Genomic DNA, 17,576 nt, shown 5'->3' with positions numbered 1-17,576 from the left:
TTCAAACTTAAAAGCTAGGCGGTATTCAAAAGGCTTCCCATTAATTATAACAACTTATTATATTTTCGGGCCTGCACCCACAATCTGAGTCATTAAAATTTCACACAAGCACTGAAGCACCTACAGCTCGAACAATTGGAATTATAAACGGATTTTAGCTTCATTTAAGGTGACTAGTTTGGTTTTGTAGAATATACACAAATCTAGCCCCAGTTTCTTGAAAATTCTCAAGCTTTTTTTTAAAAACCCGAGTATAATGTGAACAAAAATAAAATACAATCTAGTTATTCCATATAATTGCTGTATTAATTATTTTAATTGTGCAAGTATTTCCTTTTATAACTTGATTATTAATGAAGAATAATCTGTAACAGTTCAGTACAGCTTTAAATGTTCGATTATTACTCATTGGCAAGATCATTTCTAGCCCGTAAACATATTTTTTGAATTTTGTTTCTCCAAACAAGTCTATATACAGTAAATATAATCCATAAGTTTGATTCTAACAGAGTAAAACATTTCATCTCTTACACACGCTTTGCTGTTAAAGCTGCACTCTCACAGATCGAACGTTTTGACTTTTTTTTATTTTTCGTCTTGGAACGAGCCAAATTTTGCTAAAATCCATGGAAACCAGAAATACAAGACTGTTGACAAAAATTAGATCGCAGATTTATAAATTTCAGTTCCAAAATTGATGTTTCATTCATTTTTCTTAAACCGTTAGTAACAGTTTAAGCCATAAAACGTTAATTTTTGAACGGAAATATGAAAATTCACGGTGTTATTTTCTTTCAACAATCTTATATCATTAGCTTGCAGATATTTATGCAAAAAAAATCCTCTTTCAAGGACAAATAATTAAAAAGTTGTCAAAACGTTCAATCTGTGAGAGTGCAGCTTTAAGTTGTAAAAAATGTCGAGTTTAGTAAAAATATATTACTTGAGTGTATTCGAGTCACTGGGACCTGGTCTTAATCATGTTTAGGTAACACAATAGGTGAGAATAGGCTGCTGAAAACACCTTATATACAAACAAAGTCATAAAGAGTTAAGATATATGTCTCTCGTCAGATGCACCAACGTCGCTTCTTATCAAGATGTGGCCAAAACCTGAAAAAGGTAAAAATCCTTCATACTTTTTTACTATTAACAGTAACACATATGTTTCTATAAACAGAAATAATTACCAATCAATATGTTCGGGTACCTTGCCCGGTAATAGGAGAATTAAAGGAAATTTTGGTGTAGCCGCGCGGATAGTGCGTACCCGGATCGATGTTGCATAACCGGGCTATATTGCTCCTTCTGACCAACGTGACGTTTGCGGGCAGATACTGCTAATCCGGACCAATGTTACGTATTATTGGTCCGAAATAGCGATATCAACAGGGGTACGTTCCGATATTTCATTTAAAAAATAATCGTTCAAAATCACTTTTTATGTCAATTTCGAAGAAAAAAGTAATAAAATACGCTCATGGTGCACTATTTCTGACTTTAATGTTTTTAAAATTTCGAAACCCCCTGCCAATATTTTAAACTACTAAGTATAAAAAATCGGTTATGATATGGGTGCGCTTGTCAAAAGGTTGCACCCCTAATTTACGCCCCCTCTAATGTCAATTTCTTGAACCGCCCTTGAATATCGCTCTGCCAAACCAATACTACCCTCTAATTTCCAGTACACAATTTCAATGTGTTTAGCAAAATACATTTGTACATAACAACATATTTTTCAATCCAATCAAATCGGCTGGAAATCGATTATCATTCCTTAATTTATATCTATGGATACAGTATTTATATTCTCACCAGGTGTCGCCTTCTGTCCAGGAAATAGGCAACACGGGCGGTGGAGATGGGGCGGGGTCTAGGTTGCTTCGGAGCAGCGTCGCCCTCTTCAGCCAGGCGGAGTCCAGACACGTATGCGCAGTGGGCCTCTTCCTAAAAACAAAACAAATGCTGTTCATGTGTATTGTGATAGCAGTTGTGTGCTATCCTTGTTTTGTAATATGGAATAGTCCGGTTAAACAAGACACATAGTTGATTGCCTTTTATTAGGGTATCGTGGTCTATAGATGAAAATTAACTGACAAAATGTTCAAAGACAACATGTACACACCCCATGTCCTCTACGAGCAGCGTCCTAATAAACTCCTTTGCCTCAGCAGTGACGCCGGCGAAGAACTCATCGGGAAAGCAGAATTCGGTTCTCAGAATGTTAGAGCAAGTTTCTTCTTCGCTTTCGTCTAAAAACTGGGAAACGCCGCTCAGCATGACGAAAGTACCACGCCCACTGCCCTGAGTGTACAGATAACGGGTATTAACATCACAGTATGTATCAATATACACGATTTATAGGATGATGGAGAAAGTCTCCTCTTCGCATTCGTCTAAGAACGGGGAGACACCACTAAGCATGCCATACAGGACCACAAATATTGTATAACACTGCAAAGGACACATACTCATAATGTCAACGGGATGTTGTAACGTTGTATAGTTTGATAAAACATCCAAACAAAGCACAAAGTAGTAAACTGTCAATGATGTGCAAACTCTAAATCTTAACAAACACCTTCATCGTCATTACACCACTGGAAATGAAACGAACATTATACAAATAAGGACTAAAGGCGCTCACATACATAAGGTTCCTTCGAACAGGCAAGTGCTTCAAACTTAAAATCTGGAGTACAATTCGAAGGCTTACAATTAATTACACCGAATAATTGTCGATAATAGTGCTTTGAAGATGGTTCTTCTAATACTGTATTATAAATCCCCTCCCAGCCCTTATCACACATTGAGACCAAACAAATGAAATACCTTTCCATAACGATGAGCGTTCATTTAAAACGATTCAGGAACTCCTCTGAATATTGAGCGTTTTGTTATGCATTAACAACTTAACGTACAATTTAAAGCAGTACCAAGCAGTAAACCAATTTTGATATTGCTAACAGCAAGGAATACGTTTTGTTCTTCGATTCCATACCATATATCTAAGAGAAGACCGATGGGCGTGCCGGCGACTATTTCTGGTGCGAGGAACTCTGGGTCGCCGGAAGCCGCGTGCACGTAGTAGTTGTTGTAGATGTGCCGAGCTTCATCGAAGTCCGTCAGCTTCACCATTGCAACTGTGTTGCTGATGTCTAGTAGCAGGTTCTCCTGCTGGATAAACTAAGGTGCAGGTTAAGGAAAATATGCAGAGACATATATATAAATTACATGTCAAATGCTGTATGTCAAACATGGATTACGTATTTTGAACAACATACTTTCCGAGTGTGCTCAAAACTATTATGTTTATTTTGAAACACAGACTGGTTTTGGATCGAATATAAGTAATGTAGGTAATATTTGTGTACTGCATAGCTTATTAACGCATGTCATTAACCAAGGAAGACAATAATTATTGTTTGTGTGTTTTGTCGATTTTACAAAAGTCTTCGATTATGTTGTCACAGACAATCTGTGGTGTAAACTTTTCAAGCTAGGATTACGAGGTAAAAATATTTCACAACATTAAATCTATGTACTCTTCAGATAAGTCAAGAGTAAGTATTGTAACCAGTTAAGTGTAACGTATGAATGCGTATTAGGCCTGAGACAGGGAGAAAGTTTATCGCCATGCTTGTTCTCAATGTATTCAAAAGATCTAGAGTCTATTTGCTGTGAAAAGGGTGTAAATTTATGGTATTGACATGGATTCATTTAAAGTTTTTCTAATACTCTATGCTGATGATATTATCCTCTATGCAAATAATGTTAATTTACTGAAATAACTGTAAACAAAGTTAGAATTGTTTAATACATTGTTTCTCCAATTTTTAATTATGTTAGTATATGTGGCTTTGTGAAAGGGAATATAATGGGGCGAGTACATATGCAATAATTTAAAGGAAGTATAAAGAATTATTTTATCTACGGGGGTTCTTGGACGCATTAATAACAAAATAATTAGATACCATAATATTGTTAAGCATTGGGTTATTAAGAGATTTGTTTAGTTCATTCGGTTGCTATGAAATGGCTTTTTCAAGATATAGGAAATTTTAACTTATTTCTCGGTAAGCAAAGACTAAATGAACATTTTATCCAAAACTAGAGTTGAAGACATAAAGAATCTGGCAGAGCATTACTTTACATGAATTTATCATATTTTGAACCATTTTAAATGTCATGTAATATTTTAAAAAATCCGATTTAGTTCATCGCGGTTTCGTGTATTTGCACATAGACTAAACATTACTACAGAAGCGTGTAAGTCAAGTCTGCAGTGTCATGATACACATGCTTGCAGCTACTGTATTTACAATATCGCCATGTCTTAATATCTAAATGAGCGATCCTGCAGTTATGCAGGTACTGAATGACCTTTAGTAGCTGGGCAGTCAAGTCTGCAGTGTGATGATACGCATGCTTGCAGCTACTATATTTACAATAACGGCAAACCTTTATATCAAAAAGTGCAATTCAGCAGTTTACAGAGGTACTTGATGGCATCCAGTAGTTGGGCAGTCAAGTCTGCAGTGTCATGATACGCATGATTGTGGCTACTGTATTTACTATATCGCCATACCTTTATATTTAAGTGCGCAATTATGCAGTTATGCAGGTAAAGTATGGCCTCCAGTGGCCGATTAGTCAAATCTTCAGTGTTATGATACGCATGCTTTCGGTAACTGTATTTACAATACCGCCATACATTTATATCTAAGTGAGCAATCCTGCAGTTATGCAGGTACTGTATAGCCTCCAGTAGCTCGTTGATGAAGTCTACAGCGTGCAGCTCGTCGAAGTGGGAGGTAGTGCAGATGTACTCAAACAACCGCCCTTGTGGAAGCCTGAAACAACACACAGGGGTAAAGGTCATACCTTGCTAATTCTTCGACCAACCCGCGCTTCTCGAACTTGCATCCGTTAGAAAAAGCGCCAAGACACTGTATATGATATGTTTGAATTTGCATGATCAGAAGATAGTGGTCGGGCGTTTCGTACAAGTCATGCACGTGGACGATGCCCGGATGCTGCAGGTACTGTACGGTGTTGTATTCGGTCTCCACAAGCGCCTTGCACGTGCCACGCTTCTTTATGTACTTGGCGGCAAAATGTTGGCCGGAGCTGTTCTGAGACGTTTTCTTAACAATCGAGAACCGACCCCTGGAGTTGTGAAAACATAAATTTGTGTCAGTTATTAAGCATACGATCAATCACTTATCAAGATTGATATATGGTTCAATATTTACATTCTCAGTGGCGATTTGCTCTAGCACTATTGATCGCTACGCAACGGTACGTAGCAGGGAGTGCCGCTCAACCCTGATTCAGGTAGCTTGTTTGGTAAGGAGCGCTTTCACAGAGCGCTATTTGGGACTCTCTTCCGCGACTAGACCCGTGTATAGCAGCAGCTTGAATCTGTACGCGAAATTCAATACCGGAAAAATAAGTAACAATAAAAATTGCCGAGTAAAATATTTACATGTAGTAATGTTACGGAATGTTTCACTATCATGCCTTCCCAGAGTTAAATATTTACATGTAGTCATGTTACGGAATGTTTCACTGACATGCCTTCCCAGAGTTAAATATTTACATGTTATCATGTTACGGAGTGTTTCACTATCATGCCTTCCCAGAGTTAAATAGTTACATGTAATTATGTTATGGAATGTTTCACTATGATGCCTTCCCAGAGTTTAATATTTACATGTAAGCATATTACGGAATGTTTCACTATCATGCCTTCCCAGAGTTAAGTATTTACATGTAATCATGTTACGGAATGTTTCACTATCATGCCTTCCCAGAGTTAAATATTTATATGTAATAATGTTACGGAGAGTTACAAAACTATCAGGCCTTCCCAGAGTAAAATATGTACATGTAATAATGTTACGGAGAGTTACAAAACTATAATACCTTCCCAGAGTTAAATATTTACATGTAATAATGTTACGGAATGTTTCACTGACATGCCTTCCCAGAGTTAAAGATGTACATCTAATAATGTTACGGAGAGTTACAAAACTATCATGCTTCCCAGAGTTAAATATGTACATGTAATAATGTTACGGAGAGTTACAAAACGATCATACCTTTCCAGCTCCTCGAGTTCGGTGAAGTCATTCTCATATGTGGTTTTCCACGTCGTAAGGTTGCCGTCAGCGTTCTCTGTCAGTTCTAAAGATAAGTATGGAAGACCATTAGCGTCAAAACCAAACCGCTTCATGCCTTTATGATAAAATATTATGGTCCTTTTATGAAAAAATTATTGTGATTTTTTGTTTAATTTAATCGTTTAATTAAAGGTGAAAATATAAACAAGAGGGACATGATGGCCCTCAATCGCTCACCTGATTAAAAGAGTTTAACGTCCTTGTTATCAATATAGCTTGATATTGGTTCTCAAAAAATATTGAAAAACATACTGGTCAAACATGTTGCCTGGATAATCACTGACATGACTTGTCACAGTTGCCTGCACACTGACAGGACTTGTCACAGTTTCCTGCACACTGACAGGACTTGGTGATTGACTGCACACTGACAGGATTTTGTTCAGTCCCTGCACACTGACAGGACTAGATGATTGACTGCACACAGACATAATTTGATTTCTTTTACCTGCACACCGACAGGATTTTGTTCAGTTGCCTGAACACTAACAGGACTTGATAATTGACAGCACACTGACAGCACTTGGTACAGATACCTGCACACTGACATGTCTTTTTTTAGTTGCCTACACGCTGACAGGACTCTGTTTAATTGCCTGCAACCTGACAGGACTTCGTTAAATTGCTTGCACACTGAAAGAACTTTTAGTATAGATACACAAACAACAAACCATCCAATAAAATCAATAAACTGCCTTAAGCTCTAAAAAATCAAATATCAGAACACATTCAGCACCTTCAACTAATATTATCGTTACTTCCATCTAGGACAACATCACCTTTCTTCAAATTTTAAGAACCAAATGTTGCTTTGTAAAGGGCTTATTCACTATCTACACAGAAAAGGGAGACCATATAGCAAGACTTGCTGCCCTTTCTTCAAGAGTTAACTTCACATAACTATCAGATTGTAACAAAATGTATTTATAATGAACTTGTAACCAACTGGGTGAAGCCAATAGTTCTCCACGGGCATAATTTGAATAAACATGGTGGATAACCATTAGACAATGTTACACACCAAATATTTAAGCACTAGGCCTCATAGTATTTGCCAAAAGAGTTTTATAATTTTTCCTTTAGGTTGCCATGGCAACAAGAGTTCTGCATGGAATTAATTTTTTTGAACAATTTTGAAAAAGCACCGACCAAGGATCACTTCTATGAAGTTTCATTAAAATTGTCCAACGGGTTTAGGAGATGATGATTATAACCAATTGTTGACACTTTTCCTTTAGGTTGCCATGTCAACCAGAGTTCTGCATGGAATTAATTTCTTTGAACAATTTTGAAAAAGCACCAACCATAGATCATTCCTATGAAGTTTTATTAAAATTGTCCAAGGGGGTTTAGGAGAAGATGATGATTATAACCAATTATTGACACTTTTCCTTTAGGTTGCCATGGCAACCAGAGTTCTGCATGGAATTCATTTCTTTGAACAATTTTGAAAAAGCACCAACCATAGATCATTCCTATGAAGTTTTATTAAAATTGTCCAAGGGGGTTTAGGAGAAGATGATGATTATAACCAATTGTTGACGCTTTTCCTTTAAGTTGCCATGGCAACCAGAGTTCTGCATGGAATTCATTTCTTTGAACAATTTTGTAAAAGCAGCAACCAATGATCATTCTTATGAAGTTTCATTAAAAGTTTCAAGGGGTTTAGGAGAAGATGATGATTATAACCAATTGTTGACACTTTCCTTTAGGTTGCCATGGCAACCAGAGTTCTGCTTGGAATTTATTTCTTTGAATAATTTTGAAAAAAATGCACCAACCAAGGATCATTCCTATGAAAACTGTCCAAGCAGTTTAGGAGAAGAAGATATTTATAACCAATTGTTGACGCCGGACGACAGACGCCGGACATAGACCGATCACAATAGCTCTCCTTGAGCACTTTGTGCTCGGGTGAGCTAAAAAACAAATTATTATTGTATGAATGATGCGATTCTTTTTTGTAAGTATAAACGCTCTTATAGAGGCTCTAAAGGATTTAATTACTTCCTTGTCGACATTGTGACCGCAGTGATATTTTGAATGTTATATAAGGGGAAATAACTGCGTCAATATTTTGGCTAAATTATGACATGATTGCCACCCTTATACACATTCAGCAGTGACGTCATTAATCAATTTGTACACAAAAACATCAGACGACAGGAACTGTCAGTTATTTGAAGTAATTTTAGCATAACTATCGGTGGAATTTTGTTCTAGATATAATTATTTTCTTATGTTATATTTTGTTTACCTTGTTAAACCTATTTAATTAAATGAATCAAAAACATTTTTAAACCGTTTATGTATTTCATTTTGTTCGGTATAATAAAATAAATATCATATGGCAGCATGCTTACGCCTCAGGAGACATTCTGCTCTCGGGTTGACAATTTCAATGTCACACATGCTTCCATATGATATTTGTATAATATTAATTAAATATAACAAAACTCCATTGGACTATAACTATCTGATTAGGTTGGTAAGGCGACGAAGTCGGAGGGGATGCTGGGGTCGCTCATACCGATTGTGTTATTGGCCCGAACCCTAAACTGGTATATGGCCCCGGGGGAGAGGTCTCCTATCACCTGGGAGGTGGTGGGCACGTAGGGAATCCCAGCCTGCCAGTAATCCAGACCGACCTCATTAAACTCTATTGTGTAACCCTGGAAAGAGCGAACATTGTAGTATATAATACATATTCATGGGTTTGACTTCACTTCTATCAGAGCGGATGAATGAGTAAGCGGGTATACCTGGCAACTTCCAGTAACTAGAGGCCCACGAGAGCCTATGCTCTTCTACCATGACATTTATGATAATGTTTTTATCAAAACAATGTACATACTAGTAATAGGCAAATGAATTTTATAATAATACACGAATCTCTGTATAAGTTGTCTCCCTTAAAGTAAACTTTCGTTAGAGCTACAGCATTTCAAAGGCATAATCCAGTCATGCGTTGACGGATCTGGGTGACTTAAGAAAAGAACCAAGCTCTCATAGATATCTTACTACTGTATAAGTTTGACTGAGACAAATCAAAACGGAAGACTGAATCGCGTTTACAAGCATTCGTGTACGGACGGACGCACGGACAACGGACACCGCGCCATCTAATAAGCAATTGGCCAGTCGAGTCAAACATGACCTACCACAGCAGGAATTCTAACGACAACGCGAGTCATTTTCCAGGATGCGCCTTATACGAGCTCAACTGTGATTCATGGAGGCATAGTTGATCCCGTTAAGGCTCAACTATCCAAACTCTTAATCTAGACTCTTTATTGTTCTTTTGTTTTTATTCTTCACTATACATACCCTCACTTTTTCCTTCAGTCTTATTTTACTTTATTGCGCTATCCCCTGGCAGCTTGTTGAATGTGGCCAGTATCTGGTAGAAGTAGAAGAAGTCCTCAATTTTAAACTACATGTACATTAAGCTGTACCTGTATCTGTCTACAGGATACGGTGGAAGGCGGGCGACACTCCAGGTGGACGGAAGTTACCACCTGCGTCTTCATGTCCGGTTTTACAGGGAGGGTCGGGACGGTCCAGCACTGTGAGTGTCGCCCTGGTGACGACTCCGCCGATGTCGCTATTGGCAACGCACGTGTACTCCACGCTGCCCGCCGCTGTCACCTGAGAGATCTGTAAACAGGAGCGGGGGACTTTAAACGCAGTACGTGTATAACGTATGTGGAAGAATATAGTTTTCTGATGTTTTGTTTTTTCAAAACACAGCATAATGATGAAGCGATCATGACAGAAAAGGAACAACAAAATCTCCTTAATTTTTATTAAAGCTGCCCTCTCACAGATTTACCGTTAATATAACTTATTTTATTTTTTGTCTTGGAATGAGCACATTTTTGCGTAAATATCTGCAAACCAGTGATAAAAGACTGCTGACTAAAGATCAGATCGCAGATTTTCAGATTTCCGTTCAAAAATTAATATTTTGTGGCTAAAACCGTTACTAACTGTAAAAATACATAAAACATCATTTTTTCAACTTAAATATAAAAATCTGCAATCTAATGTTTTGTCAGCAGTCTTATATCACTGGTTTACATGCATTTTCGCATAAATTGGCTCGTTCCAAGACAAAAAATAAAAAAAGTTAGTGCAGCTTTAAGCATGCTGTTTTTGAAAAAGAAAATCCTTAATACACATTGAAATTAGTACTTATGAAAATGTCATTTTGTTTAAAGCGTAACAAATATCGTTTATTGGCAACCGTGCTTCCGGAAATAACTGCTCATTCGGCACAAGCTATATCAATAAGAGGCCCAAGAGGGCCTATGCTCTACTTGCATGGCTCTTGTGGTCATTTTCAATCCACAGCATGTACGTATGAGTAATAGGCAACACATATATAGTTCACTTTTTGTGTTTGTGTGTTCGGGTTAGCTGAAAACGCTGCACGCTCAACATCTGAGGACAGAAAGTGTTGTAAGCAGATAAGTTGCATGAACTATTTTAATATGACTTTTTTGTGCCAAGTAAAGGTAATCTGAAGGTAAAAATATTTGCTTTCAAAACTGCACTCATGGTCAAAAAAATTATTTCTGTAGCTTTAAAAATAAAAAAAGGTTGGTCAAAAGGTCAAAGTCAAGGACATCCGAGCACAACATTGATGCTCGTTTCCAAACTGTACACATGGTCAAAATTTCATTGCTGTAGCTTTAAAAAGTAATAAGTAAGTTAAAAGGGTCGGGACCAGCTTTTGCCCAAGGGGTATAATTTCAAATGTTTTGCTAGACGGTCATCATAATATTATGATGTTCCACAACAAATATCAAAGGTATGGGCCTTGTGGTTTGAAACAGGAAGATTTTGAAAGTATTTCTTAAATAAGTCTCTAGGAAATTTGAAACCCCCGGGGCAGTGCAAGTTTTGACCCAAGGGGCATAATTTGAACAACCATGGTAGTGGACAACTAAATTGAGCCTTGTTCAAAATAGCAAGGACCTGCATAGCAAGGATCTGCATAGCTGTTTCAGACAAAAAAGTTTTTAACATTTCCCAATTTAAGTATACCAAACCTGTGAACCCGGGGCGTGGCCAGTAATGACCCCAGGCATTCACAAGCAATTGTGACTTTACATGTAAACTTGGCTAAAGATAGACTCGCTCATGTAGACTTGGCTAAAAATAGACTTAAATAGCATTTTTTTATACTTTGAAGACCCATTATCTAGGCATTCATGGGCGGATCTGGCTGATTTTCAAAAGCAACCGAGCTTAAATGGATATCTAAATACTGTACAAGTTTCATCGAGAAACAATCAAACTGAAGACTATATCGTGTTCACAAGCAATTGTTTACAGACGCACTGATTTTTTATACTTTCAAGGCCCATAATCTAGGTAGCATGGGCGGATCTGGCTGGTTTTCGAAAGGAACCGAGCTCTAATGGATATCTAAATACTGAACAAGTTTCATCGAGATACAATCAAAACTGAAGACTGTATCGTGTTCACAAGCAATTGTTTACAGACGCACTGATTTGTTATACTTTCAAGGCCCATAATCTAGGCATGCTTGGGCGGATCTGGCTGGTTTTCAAAAAGGAACCGAGCTCTAATGGATATCTAAATACTGTACAAGTTTCATCGAAGACTGTATCGTGTTCACAAGCAATTGTTTACAGACGCACTGATTTGTTATACTTTCAAGGCCCATAATCTAGGCATACTTGGGCGGATCTGGCTGGTTTTCAAAAGGAACCGAGCTCTAATGGATATCTAAATACTGTACAAGTTTCATCGAAGACTGTATCGTGTTCACAAGCAATTGTTTACAGACGCACGGACGCACGGACGCACATATGTACATTACCATTTGGCCAGAAGAGCTAAAAACGATAATCGCACAGCTCATTGTTAAACTTGTTTGCTCGTCCAAATACCTGCTGAGGAACAACGCCATCTTCCCGGTACGCCGTGATTGTTCGGTGGTCCGGTACCACATAAATGTTGCTGTTAAACGTCCATGTGACGTTAGGGCGCGGGTGACCGCATATCCGACATGTAAACACTGCGCTCTCGCCCGCCTGCACTGTAAAACTGGACAGGGGTGTCACCAAGCTGGGTGACATCTCAAACAAGAACTCCTGACTGCCCGCCTGCAAGACAAGCAATGTTTGGCTACATTTTAATAACTGGAAATGTTGTTTTTTCTTCAACTGCGCATGTGACTACAATATGTGTATAACGTGACTAAATTGTGTGTATTACAAGACAACATTATGTTTATAAGTGACAGCAGTATGTGTATGACGTGATTACAGTATGACAACAGTATGTGTATAATGGGACGACTGTATATGTCTGTGACAACAGTATGTGTATAATGCGACAGCTGTATATGTCTATGACAACAGTATGCGTATAATGCGACAGCTGTATATGTCTATGACAACAGTATGTATATAATGCGACAGCTGTATATGTCTATGACAATAGTATGCGTATAATGCGACAGCTGTATATGTCTATGACAACAGTATGCGTATAATGCGACAGCTGTATATGTCTATGACAACAGTATGCGTATAACGTGACAGCTGTATATGTCTATGACAACAGTATGCGTATAACGTGACAGATGTATATGTCTATGACAACAGTATGCGTATAATGCGTCAGCTGTGTATGTCTATGACAACAGTATGCGTATAACGTGAAAGCTGTATATGTCTATGACAACAGTATGCGTATAATGCGACAGCTGTGTATGTCTATGACAACTGTATGCGTATAACGTGACAGCTGTATATGTCTATGACAACAGTATGCGTATAATGCGATAGCTGTGTATGTCTATGACATCAGTATGCGTATAACGCGACAGCTGTGTATGTCTATGACAACAGTATGCGTATAACATGACAACAGTATGTGTATACCGTGACCACAGTTTGAGCATAACGCGACTACAGTTTGAGCATAACATGACTTCAATTTGAGCATAACATGACTACAGCTTGAGCATAAAGTGACTACAGTTTGAACAAAACATGACTACAGTATAAACATAACGTGACTACAGTTTGAGCATAACGTGACTACGGTATGCGTATAACGTGACAACGGTATGTGTATACCGTGACCACAGTTTGAGTATAACGTGACTACAGTTTGAGCATAACATGACTAATGTATGCGTATAACGTGACAACAGTATGTGTGTACCGTGACCACAGTTTGATCATAGCGTAACTACAGATTGAGCATAACATGACTACAGTTTGAGCATAAAATGACTACAGTTTGAGTATAACGTGACTACAGTTTGAGCATAACGTGACTACAGTATCCGTATAAAGGGACAACAGTATGTGTATCTCGTGACCACAGTTTGAGCATAACATGACTACAGTATGAACATAACGTGACTACAGTTTAAGCATAACGCGACTACAGTATGCGTATAACGTGACAACGGTATGTTTATACCGTGACCACAGTTTGAGCATAACGTGACTACAGTTTGTGCATAACATGACTTTAGTTTGAGCATTACATGACTACAGTTTGAGCATAACGTCACTACAGTATGCGTATAACGTGACAACGGCATGTGTATACCGTGACTACAGTTTGCGCATAATATGACTACAGTTTGAGCATAACGTGACTACAGTTTGAGCATAACATAACTACAGTTTGAGCATAACGTAACTACTGTTTGAGCATAACGTCGCTACGGTAAGACTCCGGTATTATACTTTGTTCATAACCTGACTAAGGTAAGTGTAAAACGTAACTTAAGTATTTGTATCTCATGAAAGAAATTTTCGTAAATAAAGAATTTTATTTCATTATTGTTAAATATATGTTAAATTTCCGTCTAAAATTTAAACCCGGAAAAATGTGTAATACACACTGTGTTTACTGATTCCGCTAATCTTCAGCAATACAACTTGAAAGAAATAGGACGTACGGTTTTCGTCGAATTAAATTGCTTTTGAGAAAATAAAACTATTACTATTAAAAGTACTTTAAATTTTGAAAGAGAATAAAAAAAAATATTCTAGTCAGTTGATCTGTGGGGTTGTATCACTTCTCGTTGGTTCTCATGCGGGCTAATAAACCGACTAACATAATATTCCCTAGGTTAGTATTTAAACCTGAAGGTCATTTTAACCAATACAACTTTGGTAGTTTTATCATATTTAAAACAGTTGTTATCATATGTCAGGAGTGTTTGGTTATTATGAATTTCATTTACTCGTGACAATTAGTCAGCCTTTGCAAACACTTTCCCATTGCATCTTTATTCCGGATTTAAGAACAATTCCGACGTTATTTTTAACCTTTTTATAATAAACAAGTACCACATATTGTGGTCACTTCTCTTAACATGAAACACAAAGACAATCTACCCAATAATAAAGATCTTATGACCTATCACCAGTGTAGCGAAACTTATGATAACCCTATCTAACCCCTTTCATTGACTTAACCGGTGTATTTTCCCTTATTTATCGGCCTTATATATTTATTCTATTTATGACACTGAGTATATTGATCGCTTGTACAATTAGATCAAACAAAACTTAAATAGTAACTCCTAACTAGAAGCAAAATCTGAAATTTAAACGAATAATTATGACACCTATAAGTTTTACGAAAACAAGACAGCTGGTTAGTGACTTACAAAATATAAAAATTAACAATGTTAAACGTATATACATTGAAAAAATAATAAAACACATTTAAAGTCATAGACACCCTGTCACAAATATGTGTGAAAAATATAAAAAAATTTATTAAAATCAGAAAACAACAAATATTAATCCCTTATAAAACGACAGGATTATTTCAATTGTGTATAAAGGGCTATACATGTATAATCCTATAATTGAATGGACACGCCTGCAGGGAGGATAGGCACCCTATTCAAAATTGTATAGAAAAGTGCACCTGGGAGTTTTATGATTCCGTGAAAAAAGATCCTTTAATTCAAGTTGAGATCGGTAGTCTGTGTCTCTTTGCTCCAAATCCTTAGGTAGGTTTTAGATAATTGATCAGCAAGATAATAATAATATACCTACAAACATAGAAGATTGCCGATGACTCGGCGTTTAACGGCTTTCCTCCACTGTGAAAATTAGGCCGCGTACAACGATTTTGTTCAATCTTTTGTTCAAGTTGAGATGTATTTTAGTGACTTGCTGGTAACTGTTTAAGGATTAAAATTCGACATGTTGCATTTTATTGGGGTATGGTATGCAATGGGGCTGTTCAAAATGGGTGGTGTCCGAAAGACTATGCCAATAAAATGCAATATGTCGATTTTTTATACTTATATTTACATTTATTTAAATCTTCATTTCTGCTAAAATAGATAGATTAATCAAGAATTAGAAAAGCTATCGTATCCTAATTATATACAACAATGAATGCGCCGATAAAATAGTTCCTTATTTTTAGGTTTATTTTCTATATTTTCAAGGTCAAGTATATTATAAATACGGTTTATTACTATATTACAACTAAAAATATACAACTTGAATTATGAAAAATTAACATAACAAGAAAACAACAAAAATATCGCCACCTACAAAGTTATCATTATATCTTGCGTGATACGCGATATTAGCGTTTGTTAAACCACGAGTTTTCAAATTGGAGAGAAATTCCAGTCAATTTACTTGTTGAGCGTTAATTTGAAGAATCAGTTGGTGTATGAATCATGTTGGAATACGGTGGTGGACAAATCAGCAAGTGCATTGTCATTTCTTTGGAAGTAAACATTTAATGAGGGTGAAACGTCTCTGTGGAAACGACAGTGGCGGTGGGTGGGGTAACGTGAACTTTCGCGGAAGAAAAGCCAGAGGACACCAAAAGACTTAGTGTTGAACTGAGCTCTTTCTTATGGACGTTGCTGGGTGCACTACAATATGTTATTGTTTCATTGCCTCGATTTCATGTTTTGTCAGATGCTTTATTTTTACCAAATGTCAATTCCAAATTCCGAAATAAGTCGTCATCATTGTAATTAAATATCATGAAATCATCTACATTAAAATCAATCAAATTATCGTTGCTTATTTTGTTTTAACTGCTTTACTGCAGATTACAGTTTTGCATGTTGCCAATAATTTTACTACGATTTCATTGAAAAAAAGTTCCATAGTAAATATGTCCCGCCCATTAGTATTATAGCGCCCAATGACAGGACAGAAGTATCGAACAAACACACGCGATTTCGATGGGAATGGCCATTGCACTTTATACAGAAATAATGTGAAATTGATAAACAACAACCATCGTTAAGGAATGAAGTGTTAATGTTAATATAAAGATGTTGGTGCGTGGACGAATGCCTCGGCTGTCGCGGATATTAAAGTCATATGAAAACATGCCTTTAGGAATATTGATCGAGTAAAAGGGACTGTAAATGTAATATGGATGGCTCTCTGATTATCTCAGATTAATGTTTTGGGTTAAAGTTTAAGAGTTTGAAAGGGTGCTGTACCCTTTCTAGCACTATGAAGGTAAGCATGGGTACCCTTCTGCCATAATATAATTAAACGCTTAAGAAAATCAAATGTTTATATGATTTTGATTTATTATGATAATAAATATTTACAACATTTGCATGCATGTGTTTGGTAGATGATTCTTAATAGAACTTCATTCAAACACAAATCCCAACATTTTCTGTGAATGTCGAAATGTCCTTCACAGCAGGATACAATATTCCTTTTTTCTCATAGCAACCCGACCGACTTCTACAGCATCCTGCACTTTTTAAAACAATGTGCTTTATTACTATTATTGTTTGCTGATGCCAATTCTTGCTTAGTTATAAATAACAGTTTTTTCCTATCACCATGGTAGTGAAATAGGTTTTGAGCACTTCTCTTAACATAAGTCAAAAAGTCTAAATACTTATTTATAGTCATTCCTATAACCATGGCAGTGAAACAGATTTTCAAGTCCAAGTCCAAGAAACAGATTACGGTCACTTCTCTTAACATCAGACCAAAAGTGAGAAGTCCCAGTTATGGATAATAGTCATTCCAATTATCATGGTAGGAAATTTAATTTAGTATTATTTCTCTTTATATGAGACCTTACGTCCAAAGTTCCAGTTCTGAAGAATAGTCATTTTCATTACCATGACGTGGAAACTATGATCACTTGTATTTACATGAGTCAAGATGTCTACCCAATTATAAAGAAGAGTCTTTACGAAACAATGGTTGTAAAATTGATGATAACTCTTCCCAACCCTTTCCAATGACTGAACCGGAGTATTTCCCCTTACTTAATTGCCTAACATGTTTAAGTTCATAATATTGATACGAACATGCACCCTATGACATTAGGTATATTGATTGCTAATAACAAATAGATAAAACAAAA

The 17,576-nt window shown here is 36.8% G+C and overlaps 1 pseudogene; it reads right to left on the bottom strand.

The window, feature by feature from the left end:
- Positions 1-1,095: 1,095 nt before the first annotated feature.
- On the bottom strand, positions 1,096-16,710 carry LOC128241235 (kalirin-like; annotated as a pseudogene).
- Between the last annotated feature and the right edge of the window lie 866 nt (positions 16,711-17,576).

This window comes from Mya arenaria, chromosome 7, assembly GCF_026914265.1.
Source record: "Mya arenaria isolate MELC-2E11 chromosome 7, ASM2691426v1".
Lineage (NCBI taxonomy): Eukaryota > Metazoa > Mollusca > Bivalvia > Myida > Myidae > Mya > Mya arenaria.
This window is presented reverse-complemented; position numbering and strand designations above follow the sequence as displayed.